Source organism: Oryctolagus cuniculus, chromosome 19 (assembly GCF_051225735.1).
Source record: "Oryctolagus cuniculus isolate XC-2025 breed Fujian yellow rabbit chromosome 19, ASM5122573v1, whole genome shotgun sequence".
Lineage (NCBI taxonomy): Eukaryota > Metazoa > Chordata > Mammalia > Lagomorpha > Leporidae > Oryctolagus > Oryctolagus cuniculus.
Genome location: NC_142885.1, coordinates 24,425,805 through 24,443,259, shown reverse-complemented (window position 1 = coordinate 24,443,259; position 17,455 = coordinate 24,425,805). Strand labels below are relative to the sequence as shown.

Genomic DNA, 17,455 nt, shown 5'->3' with positions numbered 1-17,455 from the left:
AGTCCATCCATGGTGAAATGTTAACATGACTTTTAGGCCGGCGCCGCGGCTCACTAGGCTAATCCTCCGCCTTGCGGCGCCGGCACACTGGGTTCTAGTCCCGGTCGGGGCGCCAGATTCTGTCCCGGTTGCTCCTCTTCCAGGCCAGCTCTCTGCTGTGGCCAGGGAGTGCAGTGGGGGATGGCCCAAGTGCTTGGGCCCTGCACCCCATGGGAGACCAGAAGTACCTGGCTCCTGCCATCGGATCAGCGCGGTGCGCCGGCCGCAGCACACTGGCCGCGGCGGCCATTGGAAGGTGAACCAACGGCAAAGGAAGACCTTTCTCTCTGTCTCTCTCTCTCACTGTCCACTCTGCCTGTCAAAAAAATAAATAAATAAATAAAAATAAAAAAAATAAAAAATAAAAAAATTTCTTTAAAAAAAAAGAAATGTTAACATGACTTTTATATTGCATTGTCGTTCTAGAGACACAAACATCTCTTGTATCCTAATTTGATTATTCCAGCAATTTGCCCCCTGTCAGTCTCAATTAGAAAGAATAAACAAAGCTTTATTGAGAGTCTATGAGTTATAATTAAATTCACTCGTCCAATGATTTGAACTGGAGACTGATTGTTGAGATTGATTGATTTATTCTACTTTTTTACTTTTTAAAAAAATAAAAGGCACAGATTTCATGTACTTCATATATTCAGCTTTAAGACTATAGTGATATTTACCATTCTACCTTTCCCCTCTCCCTCACTCCCATTTTATTTTATCCAAAGATCTACTTTCAATTACCTTTATGCACAGAAGATCAAGTCTATAATAGTCCCCTCCTGCCTGCCTGCCTGGCCTATCAGTGTGGCAGCAGCGGTAGCAGCAGGTCCCTCCCAGACTTGGCCCAGGGAGGCGGTAACACATGGCTGCCATGGCAGCCATGAGCACACCCCAACCTACCCCAGCCTGGCCTAGAGGCTGCCACCACTGTGCCAGGGCCCTGCTGCCATGGGCATGCAGGGCTTCCAGGACTACATCGACAAGCACTGCCAGAGCGCTGTGGTGCCAGTGGAGCTGCAGAAGCTGGCCCAGGGCAGCTTGGTGGGCGGTGGGTGGCAGCAGCCCCCACAGACCCTGCTTTGCTTGCCTGTGAATGCGAATGACTGCCTGCATTGCCTATACAGCGCTTCTACACTGACTGGGTTAGCGGCAGCCAGTGGAGCCACATGCTCAGCTACCTAGAGGTGCTGGCCAAGGCCTACTCTAGGGGCAACATCGAGCTGCTGGTGTTCTTCAATGGCATGCTGGAGAAGATGCAGCTGCAGGAGTGGGTCAAGTGGCAGGGCAATGAGTGCCAGATGGTGCAGCAGATCATAAGCTGCCACCCAAGGTCTGGTTCCTGCTGCCCCTCTGCATGGCCCACTGCATCTGCCTGGTGCTCATCCGCTTCCATGTCAAGGTCGCACAGAGCATTGAGGATAACCATCAGGAGGTGATTGGCTTCTGCAGAGAGAATGGCTTCCACGGCCTGGTGGCATAGGACTCTCACTATGCCCTGTGCAACATCCCTTGTTACTTCAGTGCCCATGCTCTCAAACTGAGCTGCAAGGGAAAGAGCCTTACCATGAGCCAGTACCTGATGTACGAGATTGCCAAGCAGCTAGACCTGAATCCAAACCGTTTCGTGTTTTTGCTTCTCTGCTAGGAAATCACATTCTACCTGATGAGGATCTGGCATCATTTCATTGGAATCTGCTAGGTCCTGAACATCCACTAGCCTCACTAAAGGTCCAGGCCCAGCAGCTGGTCTTGCCACCCTGTGACGTAGTGAGCACAGCTGTCTCCGACTACATCCACAACATTCAGGACAGCTCTGACCTGGATGCCATAGCTAAAGATGTTTTCCAGCACTAATAGTCTAGAGCAGGTGACAAAGTTACTTGATTTAAGAGAGCAATTAGATATTACTCAGCAACTACTAAGCCTGTGTCATTTCACCCACCACATTACTTAGACGGACCAAATCCAAAATTTCTTGTGATGCTGCTGCCCTATGTTCCCCTCAGAAGCTCAACATTCCACAGACCTCTATGCAAGTGAAGCCCATGGCCCCACAGGTGCCTGTCCCAGGGGGCACCCCGGGCCAGGGATCATACCCCTATGGTCTGGACAGGAGCGGGAAGGCCCTGGTGGAACAGAACAGCTACAGCAACATTCTGCATGAGGGGAAGCATATGCTGCTGTATGAGCGCTCCTCACCCATTAATCCAGCCCAGGGTGGCAGCCCCAACCATGTGGATTCTACCTACTTCCCTAGTTCTTCCACTTCATCATCTTCAGACAGTGATGAGGGCAGTGCAGGGGCAACAAACCACATCAGCGGGAATAAGATTGGCTGGGAGAAGACAGGAAGCCATGCAGAACCTCAGGCATGGGGGGATGCAGGAGACCAAAGGCAGAAAGTTCACCCACTGCCTCTTCAGGAAGCCAGACAGTGTAATGCAAAGGGAGTCAGATGGGCACAGTCCAGCTGAACCTGTGGCTCCTGTTGATGCCCACCAGGAACCACATGGACATCACTACCCCTCCCCTGCCCCTATTGCACCTGAGGTGCTAAGAGTGGCTGAGCACAGGCACAAGAAGGGGCTGATGTACCCCTGCATCTTCCATGTCATGACCAAGGGTGAAATCAAAATTGCTGTTTCTATTGAAAATGAAGCCAACAAAGACCTGACTCTGGCCACCCTTCTCTATAGGCCAGTTCATCAGTATGTTTACAGAGTCCTGTTAAGCTTGGCAGAAAGCAGAAAAAAAACTGAGAGACTTGCTTTTAGAAAGAACAGACTTCCATCAGAATTCTCGCCGGTGATCATTAAGGGATGGGCAGCTTAGAAAGGGAAGTCTCCTCAAACTCCAGAACTGATGGAAGCCCTGGCCTTCAGGGAATGTACCTGCCCTACTTGAAGAGGCTTTGGCTGGGCAAGGCAGTGGAGGACAAGAACCGCAGGATGAGGGCCTTCCTGCCTGCATGCGGTCAAACACTCCTGCCATGCTGAACCCTGCCAAAGTGCCCACCCACCTCATGGTGCTCTGCTGTGTCTTACAGTATATGGTGCAGTGGCCAGGAGCTTGAATACTGCAGCATCAGGAACTAAATGCCTTCCTGACCCAGTCGCTGTTCCCCAAGCTCTATGAGCCAGATCAGCTACAGGAGCTCAAGATTGAGAACCTTGACCCCCAAGGGATTCAACTGTCAGCTCTCTTCATGAGTGGGGTGGACATGGCACTATTCATAAATGACGCGTGTGGACACCCCATCCCCTGGGAGCACTATTGTCCATGGATGAATTTTGATGGGAAGCTCTTCCAGTCCAAGCTCCTCAAAGCCAGCCAGGATATGTTTATTGTGCCAGTACCAGGCTTTTTATATATAATATATAACCACCCTGTGGTATGTCTTGAAATATGGTATTATCCTTGTTGTTTAAAATTGTTTCATATATTTGGGGTCTCATGTTTACATGAATTCAAGCATCATTTTTCCTGTAGATTTATAATATCACAATTGATTTTAACATTACCATGGTTTGTATTATGACACTACAATGAAAGTTTATCACAATATATTATGACCACAGAGATTTTTTGATCATAATTCAATGATGGTTCATGATATCAGAATTGATATGATATCACAATAGTGGTTTTATACATCACTATCATGGTTTAGGACACCATAATTATGAATAAACAATGGAAAGCTTATGACACTACAATTATTTTATTACATCACAACTGAATATGACATCACAATGTTAGGATTATTTATTACATCAAAATATATATATATATATATTTTACTTTCAAACTTTTATTTAATGAATATAAATTTCCAAAGTACAGCTTATGGATTACAATGGCTTCCCCCCCATAACGTCCCTCCTACCTGCAACCCTCCCCTTTCCCACTCCCTCTCCCCTTCCATTCATGTCAAGATTCATTTTCATTTCTCTTTATATACAGAAGATCAGTTTAGCATACATTAAGTAAAGATTTCAACAGTTTGCTCCCACACAGAAACATAAAGTGAAAAATACTGTTTGAGTACTAGTTAGAGCATTAAATCTCAATGTACAGCACACTAAGGACAAAGATCCTACATGAGGAGTAAGTGCACAGTGACTCCTGTTGTTGACTTAACAAATTGACACTCTTGTTTATGGCATCAGTAATCACCCTAGGCTCTTGTCATGAGCTGCCAAGGCTATGGAAGCCCCCTGGGTTCACTGACTCTCATCATTTTTAGACAAGGCCATGGTCAAAGTGGAAGTTCTCTCCTCCCTTCAGAGAAAGGTACCTCCTTCTTTGATGACCCATTCTTTCCACTGGGATCTCACTCACAGAGATCTTTCATTTAGGTCTTCTTTTTTTTTTTCCCCAGAGTGTCTTGGCTTTCCATGCCTGAAATACTCTCATGGGCATTTCAGCCGGATCCGCATGCCTTAAGGGCTGATTCTGAGGCCAGAGTGTTGTTTAGGACATTTGCCATTCTATGGGTCTGCTGTGTATCTCACTTCCCATGTTGGACCATTCTCTCCCTTTTTTATTCTATCAGCTAGTATTTGTAGACACTATTCTTGTTTATGTGATCCCTTGGTTCTTAGTCCTATCATTATGATCAACTGTGAACAGAACTTGATCACTGGGACTAGTGAGATGGCATTGGTACGTGCCACCTCGATGGGATTGAATTGGAATCCCCTGGTATATTTCTAACTCTACCGTTTGAGGTAAGTCAGCTTGAGCATGTCCCGAATTGCACATCTCTTCCCTCTCTTATTCCCACTCTTATATTTAACAGTGATCACTTTTCAGTTAAGTTTCAGCACTTAAGAAGAATTGTGTATTGATTACAGTATTCAACCAAAAGTATTAAGTAGAACAAACAAAATAAAATACTAAGAGGGATAACATATCAAGTTGCTCATCAACAGTCAGGGTGAGGGCTGATCAAGTCACCGTTTCATAGTGTTCATTTCACTTTAACAGGTTTCCTTTTTGGTGCTCAGCTAGTTGTCACCTATCAAGCAGAACAAGTGGTATTTGTCCCTTTGGGATTGGCTTATTACACTCAGCATAATGTTTTCCAAATTCCTAACAGGGACCACTTTTCAGTTAAAATTTAAACACCTAAAATAATTGTGTGTTAATTACAGAGTTCAACCAATGGTACTAGAACAAAAAAATACTAAAATGGATAAAGTATTACATTGTACATCAACAGTCAGGACAAGAGCTGATCAAGTCACTGTTTCTCATAGTGTCCATTTCATTTCAACAAGTTTCCCCCTTGGTGCTCAGTTAGTAGTTGCCGATCAGGGAGAACATATGATATTTGTCCCTTTGGGACTGGCTCAATTCACTCAACATGATGTTTTCCAAATTCCTCCATCTTGTTGAAAATGACAGGGTTTCATTGTTTTTGACTGCTGTATAGTATTCTATGGAGTACATGTCCCATAATTCCTTTATCCAGTCTACTGTTGATGGGAATTTGGGTTGGTTCCAGGTCTTAGCTATTGTGAATTGAGCTGCAATAAACATTAATGTGCAGACAGCTTGTTTGTTTGCCAATTTCATTTCCTTTGGGTAAATTCCAAGGAGTGGGATGACTGGGTTGAATGGTAGGGTTATCTTCAGATTTCTGAGGAATCTCCAGGCTGACTTCCATAGTGGCTTAAACAGTTTGCATTCCCACCAACAGTGGGTTAGTGTCCCTTTTTCCCCACATCCTCACCAGCATCTGTTGTTAGATTTCTGCATGTGAGCCATTCTAACCAGGGTGAGGTGAAACCTCATTGTGGTTTTGATTTGCATTTCCCTGATTGCTAACGATCTTGAACATTTTTTCATGTGCCTGTTGGCCATTTGTATTTCCTCTTTTGAAAAATGTCTATTGAGGTCCTTGGCCCATCTCTTAATTGGGTTGTTTGTTTTCATGTTGTGGAGTTTCTTGATCTCTTTGTAGATTCTGGTTATTAACCCTTTATCTGTTGCATAGTTTGCAAATATTTTTTCCCATTCTGTCAGTTGTCTCTTCACTCTCCTGACTGTTTCTTTTGCAGTACAGAAACTTCTCAATTTGATGCAATCCCAATAGTTGATTTTGGCTTTGACTGCCTGTGCTTCTGGGGTGTTTTCCAAGAAGTCATTGCCGGTACCTATATCTTACAGGGTTTTTCCAATGCTCTCTAATAATTTGATGGTGTCAGGTCATAGATTTAAGTCTTTAATCCAGGTTGATTGAATTTTTGTGTAAGGTGAAAGGTAGAGATCTTGTTTCATGATTCTGCACGTGGAAATCCAATTTTCCCAGCACCATTTATTGAATAGACTGTCCTTACTCCAGGGATTGGTTTTGGATCCTTGATCAAATATGAGTTGGCTGTAGATGTTTGGGTTGATTTCTGGTGTTTCTATTCTGTTCCATTGGTCTATCCATCTGTTTCTGAACCAGTACCATGCTGTTTTGATTACAACTGCCCTGTAGTATGTCCTCAAATCTGGTATTGTGATGCCTCCGGCTTTGTTTTTGTTGTACAAGATTGCTTTAGCTATTCGAGGTCTCCTGTGTCTCCATGTGAATTTCAGCATCATTTTTTCCAGATCTGAGAAGAAGGTCTTCGGTATCTTGATTGGTATTGCATTGAATCTATAAATTGCTTTTGGGAGAATGGACATTTTGATGATATTGATCTTCCAATCCATGAGCATGGAAGATTTTTCATTTCTTGGTATCCTCTTCTATTTCTTTCTTTAAGGTTTTATAATTTTCATCATAGAGATCTTTAACGTCCTTGGTTAAGTTTATTCCAAGGTATTTGATCGTTTTTGTAGCTATTGTAAATGGGATTGATCTTAGAAGTTCTTCCTCAGCCATGGCATTGCCTGTGTATACAAAGGCTGTTGATTTTTGTGCATTGATTTTATACCCTGCTACTTTGCCAAAATCTTCTATGAGTTCCAATAATCTCTTAGTAGAGTTCTTTGGGTCCCCTAAATAAAGAATCATAGCATCTGAAAAGAGGGATAGTATGAGTTCTTCCTTCCCAATTTGTATCCCTTTAATTTATTTTTCTTGCCTAACAGCTCTGGCTAGAACTTCCAGAACTATATGGAATAGCAGTAGTGAGAGTGGGCATCCCTGTCTGGTACCAGATCTCAGTGGAAATGCTTCCAGCTTTTCCCCATTCAATAGGATGTTGGCTGTGGGTTTTTCATAGATTGCTTTGATTGTATTGAGGAATGTTCCTTCCAAACCCAGTTTGCTTAGAGTTTTCATCATGAAAGGGTGTTGTATTTTATCAAATGCTTTCTTGGTGTCTATTGAGATAATCATATGGTTTTTCTTCTGCAGTCTGTTAGTGTGGTGTATCACATTGATTGTTTTGTGCACATTAAACCATCCCTGCATACCAGGGATAAATTCCACTTGGTCTGGGTGGATGATCTTTCTGATGTGTTGTTGCATTCTATTGTCCAGAATTTTATTGAGGATTTTTGCGTCTATGTTCATCAGGGATGTTGGTCTGTAATTCTCTTTCAATGCTGCATCTTTTGTTGGCTTAGGAATTAAGGTGATGCTGAATTCATAGAAAGAATGTTAGGTTTATTTATTACATCAAAATATATTTTAACATCACCATGAACATCATGATTTTTAATGACATTGCAATTGATTACCATGAGACATCATGATGAAAGTTTATGATATATCAAAATTTTACATCACAGTAGTTGGTTTGTGATATCATAATATTGGTTTATCTTACCATAATATTGGTATATGACATCACATCAGTTTTTTTAAAGATTTATTTATTCATTTGGAAGAGTTCACAGAAATAGAAGGAGAGGCAGAAAGAGTGAGGGGTCTTCCATCCAGTGGTTCACTCCCCAATTGGCTGAAATGTCCAGAGCTGCACTGATCTGAAGCCAGGAGCCAGGAGCTTTTCCTGGGTCTCTCATGAGGGTGCAGGGGCCCAAGGACTTGGGCCATCTTCTACTGCTTTCCCAGGCCATAGCAGAAAGCCAGATCAGAAGTGGAGAAGCTGGGACTTGAACCAGTGCCCATATGGGATGCCAGAACTGCAGGCAGTGGCTTTACCCACTAAAGCCCCGATTTTTAAAGATTTATTTATGTATTCATTTGAAAGTCATAGTTGCACAGAGAAGGAGAGGCAGAGAGAGAAGAAGAAGAAGAGGAGGAGGAGGAGGAGGAGGAGGAGGAGAAGGAGGAAGAAGAAGAAGAAGAAGAAGAGAGGTCTTTCATTCACTGGTTCACTCCCCATCTGGCTGCAATGGCCCGAGCTATGCTGATTCAAAGCCAGGAGCCAGGATCTTCCTTGAGGTCATCCACTCAGATGCAGGAGCCCAAGGACATTCCACTTTCCACTGCTTTCCCAGGCTATAGCAAAGAGCTGGATTGAAAGTAGAGCAGCTGAGATTCAAACCAGGGCCCATATGGGATGCTGGCACTGCAGGTGGTGGCTTTACCTGCCATGCCACAGCACCATCCCTTTGAAGTTGATTTTTAACATGTATTTAACATGTACAGTTAGGACTTCACATTTTATCATTACAGAACAATTGTGGTTGTATTAAATCACAATTGATTTTGAATTGCAATAGTTTTTGTGAGTTCATAGTTCATTATGACAGAGTGGTAGGCTTATGATATCACAATATGGTTTATATAACCAGACTGATTTTGATGTTGTGAGCCTCTGTGACTCCACAATTGATTGTGACAATGACAGTTGATTTTAATCACAATGATTTTGAATTCACAGTTGTTTTAGGACATTGTATTTGATTATGATAGCCCAATGGTACTTTTATGTACAATTACATCAAAGTGGAAAGATTACAAGGTTCCAATTTTTCTATAACTTCACAATTATGACATCACAGTTTTAACACTGCAATGTCAAAATTATGGTTTACTACATCAAAATTGATTACAATTTCAGAAGGGATTTAATGACAACATCAATGATTATGACAATGGTAGCTTATGACATAACAATCGTGTCTAAGGTTATCACGTTATTTTGCTTTCACAATAACATTTTGATGTTACAATAATAGATTTATGAAGTCACAATTTTTATGTTTTCATGTTATAACACCACAATATTTATATCACATTGTATTTTATTAATCTGAATTCATTAGGACATCACAATGATTAACATGACTTCACAATTGATTATGATATCTCAATGATTTTTACAATACAATTGATTATGGAATAGAAATCATAGGTTTATGAGATTATAATGGTTTTTATGTCATCAAAATAGATTTGAATTTACAATGATACCATGACATCAATTGAAACTTCATAATGATTGTATTTCCTCTTAATGTCATAATGATTTTATTATTTCAGAGTTCATTAAAATATGACAGTTGTTGGATATGACATCACCATGCTTGGTTTATGGCATCACATTTGTTTCTGAAATCATCTTTATGACATCACAATTGATTATGACATGACAACATAGCTTTATGACATCACAATTGAACTTATGTCATCATAACAGATTGTTTTTTCTGTCATCAAAATTTATTATAACATTATTGATTATACAATATAAAGGTGGTTTATGACTTCAGAATTGATTATTGCACAATGATAAATTTATGAATTCAGAATGCTTTATGACTTCACCATTGATTATGACATCATGGTGGTGGGCTTGTGAAATCACAATGCTGTATATGAAATCACAATTGATGATACTCTAATAGTGTTTATTGCATTATAATTGATATGACATAATAATAGTAGGTCTGTGATATTGCAATGGCATTATGACTTTACAGTTGATCAATAATGACAACACTTTTTTTGTGCAATTAAAATGTTGGATCATGACATCAATGGCTTTTCTGTTTCACAGTTGACTATGATATCAAGATTTTCATTATGGCATCACAAATGATTATGAGAATACAGTGGTATTTTCATTATAGTACATTGGTTCTTGTAATTTTTCCTTTGCTTATTATATCACAATGGTTTTATGACAACATATAGTGGCTCATGTTATTAGATTGATAATGTAACAGTGGTAGGATTATGGTAAAACAATCTTGTTTTATCACATCTCCATTGATTATGACATCACAAGGCTTTCATGATATCACAATTGCTTATGCCATAACAATAGTGGTTTAAAACATCACAATTATGATGTAACAGTTATATTTTTATGAAATCAGTGGTTTTTGGCTACATCGTTGATTATGACATCAGAAGAAACAGCTGCTGACATTACAGTGGTTATTTTATGGATTCACAATATTGGTTTAGGCATCAGTGATTTTTACAATATCATTATTGATTATGACATCATAATGTGAATTATGTTATAATTTATTCTGACATCAAAAAGGATAATTTGTGACACTGCAATTGTGTTTTACATAATCAGAATTGTGATTTATGCCATTAGTTGATTATTGTATCTCAATAGTTGATACTGCAATGCTTTGATGGCTTCACACATAACTACAACAACAGAGGTTGGTTTATAACATCATGGTGATATATTTAAGGCATCACATTATTGGCGTATGACATCTCAATGATGATTATGACATCATAGTTTATTTTAATACCATAATTATATTTACATCACACCTTTTTATACCATGGCAATCATAGCTTTAAAGAATCATAATGGTTTTGTCACCACAATAGATTTTGGGCTCACAATAGTTTTTTGACATCATCTTTTAATATAACATTTTAATGTTAGCTTATGATATAATTTATTAAGACTTGACAATAGATTCATGATTTCATAATGGTATTAGGAACCCACATTTAATTATGACATCACATTGAATTATGACATAATGTTGGTTGATTTAATGCATTTCAATATGGGTCTCTGACATCACAGTTGGTGATATCACAATTATAACTTATGGCTTGACAGCAGACTATGACATCCACAATGGTGAATTTATATTTCAAATGTTGCTATGACATCACAATTGATAATTAAATCACAATAGTAGGTTTATGACATGAAAATTACGGTTTAGATACTAAGTTGAACATGATGTCATAAAGGTATATACTTTGACATTATACTTTATGACATCACAATTTTAGTTCATTTTACAATGGTGTTGACACCGCAATTAACTGTAAAAAATCACAGTTGTGTTTTATGACTTCAAAACTGATTTGTGACAACACAGTTAATCACAATATCATAATGCAGGTTTATGGATTAAAATGGCTTTATGACAACACATGGTATTATGGCATCACAATACTCCTTTATATGACATCATGATTTACTGTAACACTGCAATGTGGATTTTTATGATGTCACAATGAATAACACCCAATTGATTATGATAACACAATGGTATGTTAAATCACAATGGTCTTATGGACTTAAAATGCATTTTTTTCTTTTTTTAAACTTTTATTTAGTAAATATAAATTTTATTTAGTGAATATACATTTCCAATCCAGCTTACGGATTACAATGACTTTTTCTCCCCCACAACTTCCCTCCCACCCGCACCCCTCCCATCTCCCACTCCCTATCCCATTCCATTCACAGCAAGATTCATTTTCAATTATCTTTACATACAGCAGATTGATTTAGTATATATTACGTACAGATTTCATCAGTTTGCACCCACACAGAAACAAAAAGTGTAAAATACTGTTTCAGTACTAGTTATAGCATTAAATCACAATGAACAACACATTAAGGACAGAGATCCTACTTGAGGAGTAAGTACACAGTGACTCCTGTTGTTGAATTAATAATTTGACACTCTTGTTTATGGCATCAAAATCTCCCTAGGCTCTTGTCATGAGTTGCCAAGGCTATGGAAGACTTTTGAGTTCGCTGACTTTGATCTTACTTAGACAAGGTCGTAGTCAAAGTGGAAATTCTCTCCTTCTTTCAGAGAAAGGTACCTCCTTCTTTGATGGACCCATTCTTTCCACTGGGATCTCACTCACAGAGATCTTTCATTTGGGAAACTTTTTTTTTTTTTGCCAGAGCATCTTGGCTTTCCATGCCTAAAATACTCTCATGGGCTCTTCAGCCAGATCTGAATGCCTTAAGTGTTGATTCTGAGGCCAGAGTGCTGTTTAGGACATCTGCCATTCTATGAGTCTGCTGTGTATCCCACTTCCCATGTTGGATCGTTCTCTCCCTTTTTGATTCTATCAGCTAGTATTAGCAGACACTAGTCAAGTTTGTGTGATCCCTTTGACTTTTAATCCTATTATTATGATCAATTATGAACTGAAACTGATCACTTGGACTAGTGAGATGGCATTGGTACATGCCACCTTGATGGGACTGAATTGGAATACCCTGGCACATTTCTAACTCCACCATTTGGGGCAAGTCTGATTGAACATGTCCCAAATTGTACATCTCCTTCCTCTCTTATTCCCACTCTTATATTTAACAGGGATCACTTTTCAGTTAAATTTAAACACCTAAGAATAATTATGTGTTAATTACAGAGTTTAACCAATAGTATTATCTAGAACAAAAAATACTAAAAGGGATAAAGTATTAAATTGTACATCAACAGTGATGACAATGGCTGATCAAGTCACGGTTTCTCATAGTGTCCCTTTCACTTCAACAGGTTTCCTTTTTGGTGATTGATTAGTTGTCACTGATCAAGGAGAACATATGATATTTTTCCCTTTGCGACTGGCTTATTCACTCAGCATAATGTTTTCCAGATTCCTCCATTTTGTTGCAAATGACTGGATTTTTTTTTACTGCTGTATAGTATTCTATAGAGTACATGTCCCATAATTCCTTTATCCAGTCTACTGTTGATGGGAATTTGGGTTGATTCCAGGTCTTAGCTATTGTGAATTGAGCTGCAATAAACATTAAGGTGCAGACTGCTTTTTAGTTTGCCAATTTCATTTCCTTTGGGTAAATTCCAAGGAGTGGGATAACTGGGTTGTATGGTAGGGTTATCTTCAGATTTCTGAGGAATGTCCAGAATGACTTCCATAGTGGCTTAAACAGTTTGCATTCCCACCAACAGTGGGTTAGTGTCCCTTTTTCCCCACATTCTCACCAGCATCTGTTGTTGGTAGATTTCTGCATGTGAGCCATTCTAACTGGGGTGAGGTGAAACCTCATTGTGGTTTTGACTTGCATTTCCCTGATTGCTAACGATCTTGAACATTTTTTCATGTGCCTGTTGGCCATTTGTATTTCCTCTTTTGAAAAATGTCTATTGAGGTCCTTGTCCCATCTCTTAAATGAGTTGTTGGTTTTGTTTTTGTGGAGTTTCTTGATCTCTTTGTAGATTCTGGTTATTAACCCTTTATCTGTTACATAGTTTACAAACACTTTTTCCCATTCTGTCAGTTGCCTCTTCACTTTCCTGACTGTTTCTTTTGCAGTACAGAAACTTCTCAATTTGATGCAATCCCAATAGTTGATTTTGGCTTTGACTGCCTGTGCCTCCCAGGTCTTTTCCAGAAATTTTTTGCCTGTGCCAATATCTTGAAGGGTTTCTCCAATGTTCTCTAATAACTTAATGGTGTCAGGACGTAGATTTAGGTCTTTAATCCATGTTGAGTGGATTTTTGTGTAAGGTGAAAGGAAGGGGTCTCGCTTCATGCTTCTGCACGTGGAAATCCAGTTTTCCCAGCACTATTTATTGAATAGACTGTCCTTACTCCAGGGATTGGTTTTGGATCCTTGATCAAATATGAGTTGGCTGTAGATGTTTGGGTTGATTTCTGGTGTTTCTATTCTGTTCCATTGGTCTATCCATCTGTTTCTGTACCAGTACCATGCTGTTTTGATAACAACTGCCCTGTAGTATATCCTCAAATCTGGTATTGTGATGCCTCAGGCTTTGTTTTTGTTGTACAAGAATGCTTTAACTATTCTAGGTTCCTGTGACTCCATATGAATTTCAGCATCATTTTTTCTAGATCTGAGAAGAATGTCTGTGTTATTTTGATTGGTATCATATTGAATCTATAAATTGCTTTTGGGAGAATGGACATTTTGATGATATTGATCTTCCAATCCATGAGCATGGAAGATTTTTCATTTCTTGGTATCCTCTTCTATTTCTTTCTTTAAGGTTTTATAATTTTCATCATAGAGATCTTGAACATCCTTGGTTAAGTTTATTCCAAGGTATTTGATCATTTTTGTAGCTATTGTAAATGGGATTGATCTTAGAAGTTCTTCCTCAGCCATGGCATTGCCTGTGTATACAAAGGCTGTTGATTTTTGTGCATTGATTTTATACCCTGCTACTTTGCCAAAATCTTCTATGAGTTCCAATAATCTCTTAGTAGAGTTCTTTGGGTCCCCTAAATAAAGAATCATAGCATCTGAAAAGAGGGATAGTATGAGTTCTTCCTTCCCAATTTGTATCCCTTTAATTTATTTTTCTTGCCTAACAGCTCTGGCTAGAACTTCCAGAACTATATGGAATAGCAGTAGTGAGAGTGGGCATCCCTGTCTGGTACCAGATCTCAGTGGAAATGCTTCCAGCTTTTCCCCATTCAATAGGATGTTGGCTGTGGGTTTTTCATAGATTGCTTTGATTGTATTGAGGAATGTTCCTTCCAAACCCAGTTTGCTTAGAGTTTTCATCATGAAAGGGTGTTATATTTTATCGAATGCTTTCTCGGTGTCTATTGAGATAATCATATGGTTTTTCTTCTTCAGTCTGTTAATGTGAACATTGATCCATCCCTGCATACCAGGGATAAATCACAATTGCTCTGGGAGGATGATCTTACTGATGTGTTGCTGCATTCTATTGTCCAGAATTTTATTGAGGATTTTTGTGTCTATGTTCATCAGGGATATTGGTCTGTAATTCTCTTTCAATGCTGCATCTTTTTCAGGCTTAGGGATTAAGTTGATGCTGACTTCATAGAAAGAATTTGGGAGGATTCCCTCTTTTTTCGATTGTTTTGAATAGTTTGAGAAGAATTCGAGTTAGTTCTTCTTTAAATGTCTGGTAGAATTCAGCAGTGAATCCATCTGGTCCTGGGCGTTTCTTTGTTGGGAGGGCCTTTATTACTGTTTCAATTTCTGTATCAGTTATGGGTCTGTTTAGGTTTTCTATGTCTTCCTGGTTCAATTTAGGTAGGTTGCATGTGTCCAGGAATCTATCCATTTCTGATAGACTTCCCTGTTTGCTGGCATACAATTCCTTGTAGTAATTTCTGATGATTCTTTTTATTCCTGTGGTGTCTGTTGTTACATTTCCTTTTTCATCTCTGATTTTATTGATTTCGGTTTTTTCTCTTCTTTTTTTAGTTAGTTGGGCCAATGGGGTGTCAATTTTGTTTATTTTTTCAAGACACCAGCTCCTTGTTTGGCTGATTTTTTGTAATGTTTTTTGGATTCAATCCTGTTGATTTCTTCTCTGATTTTAATTATTTCTCTTCTCCTACTAGATTTGGGTCTAGTTTGCTGCAGATTTTCTAGATCCTTGAGATGAACTGAAAGCTCATCTATTTGGTGCCTTTCCAATTTCTTGATGTAGGCACCTATTGCTATAAACTTTCCTCTTAACTGTTTTTGCTGTATCCCATAAGTTTTGGTATGTTGTGCTGTTATACTCATTTACTTCCAGAAAATTTTTGATTTCTCTTTTGATTTATTCTATGACCCAGTGTTCATTCAGGAGCATGTTGTTAAATCTTCATGTGTTTGCATATGCCCTAGGGATTCCTGAGTTGCTAATTTCCAACTTCATTCCCCTATGGTCTGAGAAGCTTCATGGTATGATTCTAATTCTTTTGAATTTGCTGAGACTTGCTTTATGGCCTAGTATGTGGTCAATCCTAGAGAAGGTTCCATGTACTGCTGAGAAGAATGTAAATTCTTTAAGTGTAGAATGAAAAGTTCCATAGATATCTGTTAGATCCATTTGGGCTGTAGTGTCATTTAAGGTTTAGGTCATCACAGTGCTCAGTTTGTGTCAATGATAAGTTTATGATGTCAGTTCTTTTGTGTGTTCATAATAAATGGTTTATTATATGACAAAGTTTTGCATATTGCATCTAACTATTAGTTTATGGCATCAAAAATGTTTTTATGACTTCACATTATGGTATCACAATGGTTTTCTATCATCACAATTGGCTAAAATATCACAATGATGGTTAATACATCAAAATTGATTATGTCAACATTTTTTACTTCAAATTTGATTATGATATTACAATGGTTGGTTTATGACAATGATAATTTGTGGCATCTCAACATTAGTTTATGACAACAATGTACTATGACATCACAATTGAATAGGGCATCACAATGGTATTATGGCACCACAATTGACTTTGATATTGCAATGATGGTTATGGTATCAAAATTGATTATGATGCCAAAATGGTTTTTATAACAACACAATACATTATTACATCACAGAGGTAGTTTTATGTCATCAGAATGGTGGTTTATCACAAAATGATTTTCACATCAAAATTTTTATTATCATACAATGGTGTTTAATGACATCAATATTGATGATTTCACAATGGTTCCTTGGTTTATGACATCGCAACATATTGTGATGGCACAATAGGGCATGATATTATTTTTATGGCAGCACAGTTGACAAAGATGGCACAATGGTTTATGATATGATAATGTTGTTTTATCACATAACAACTGATTATGGCTACACAGACTATCATGGTTTATGACAACCACATTGATTGTGATGGCAGTTTTTGGTCATTGTAGCTCAGTTCATAATAGCTAAGATATGGAATCAACACAGGTGTCCATCAACTAAAGACTATATAAATAAATTATTTTTATATACACTATGGAATACTACACAGTGATTTAAAATAATGCAACAAAATGGATGAAACTGGAAACCATTATACTTAATGAAATAAGCCAGCCACAAGAGGACAAATACCATATTTTCTCCCTGATCTGTGGAAACTAATAGAGTACCTAAAAGGTAATCTATAGAAGTGAAGTTGCCACTTTTAGATGCAATGGTTTTAAACAGCTCTTGTCACAATTGTTAAGGGATAATTTTTTCATACTATTTGTAGAACTCATATATTGTAGGGTTAATCTTATGAGTATAAAGTTGAGGGGCTGGTGCTGTGGTGCAGTATGCTAATCCTCCACCTGCAGCACCAGCATCCCCTATGGGCACCAGTTCTAGTCCCAGCTGCTCCTTTTTCCAATCCAGTGTCTCTGCTATGGCTATGGCCTGGGGCTTCAGATTGGTCCAGCTCTGATCACTGCAGCCATTTGGGGAGTGAACCAGTGGACGGAAGATCTTTCTCTCTGTTTCTCCCACAAACTGTTTGTAACTCTATCTCTCAAATAAATAAAATTTTTAAAAAACAAATAGATCTTTGCAAAAAATAAGA

At 38.7% G+C, this 17,455-nt stretch overlaps 1 pseudogene; it reads left to right on the top strand.

Annotated features, from left to right (window-relative positions):
- The first annotated feature begins 990 nt into the window (after positions 1–990).
- LOC149120427 (constitutive coactivator of PPAR-gamma-like protein 1 pseudogene) overlaps positions 991–17,455 on the top strand; it is a 63,055-nt pseudogene continuing 46,590 nt past the window's right edge.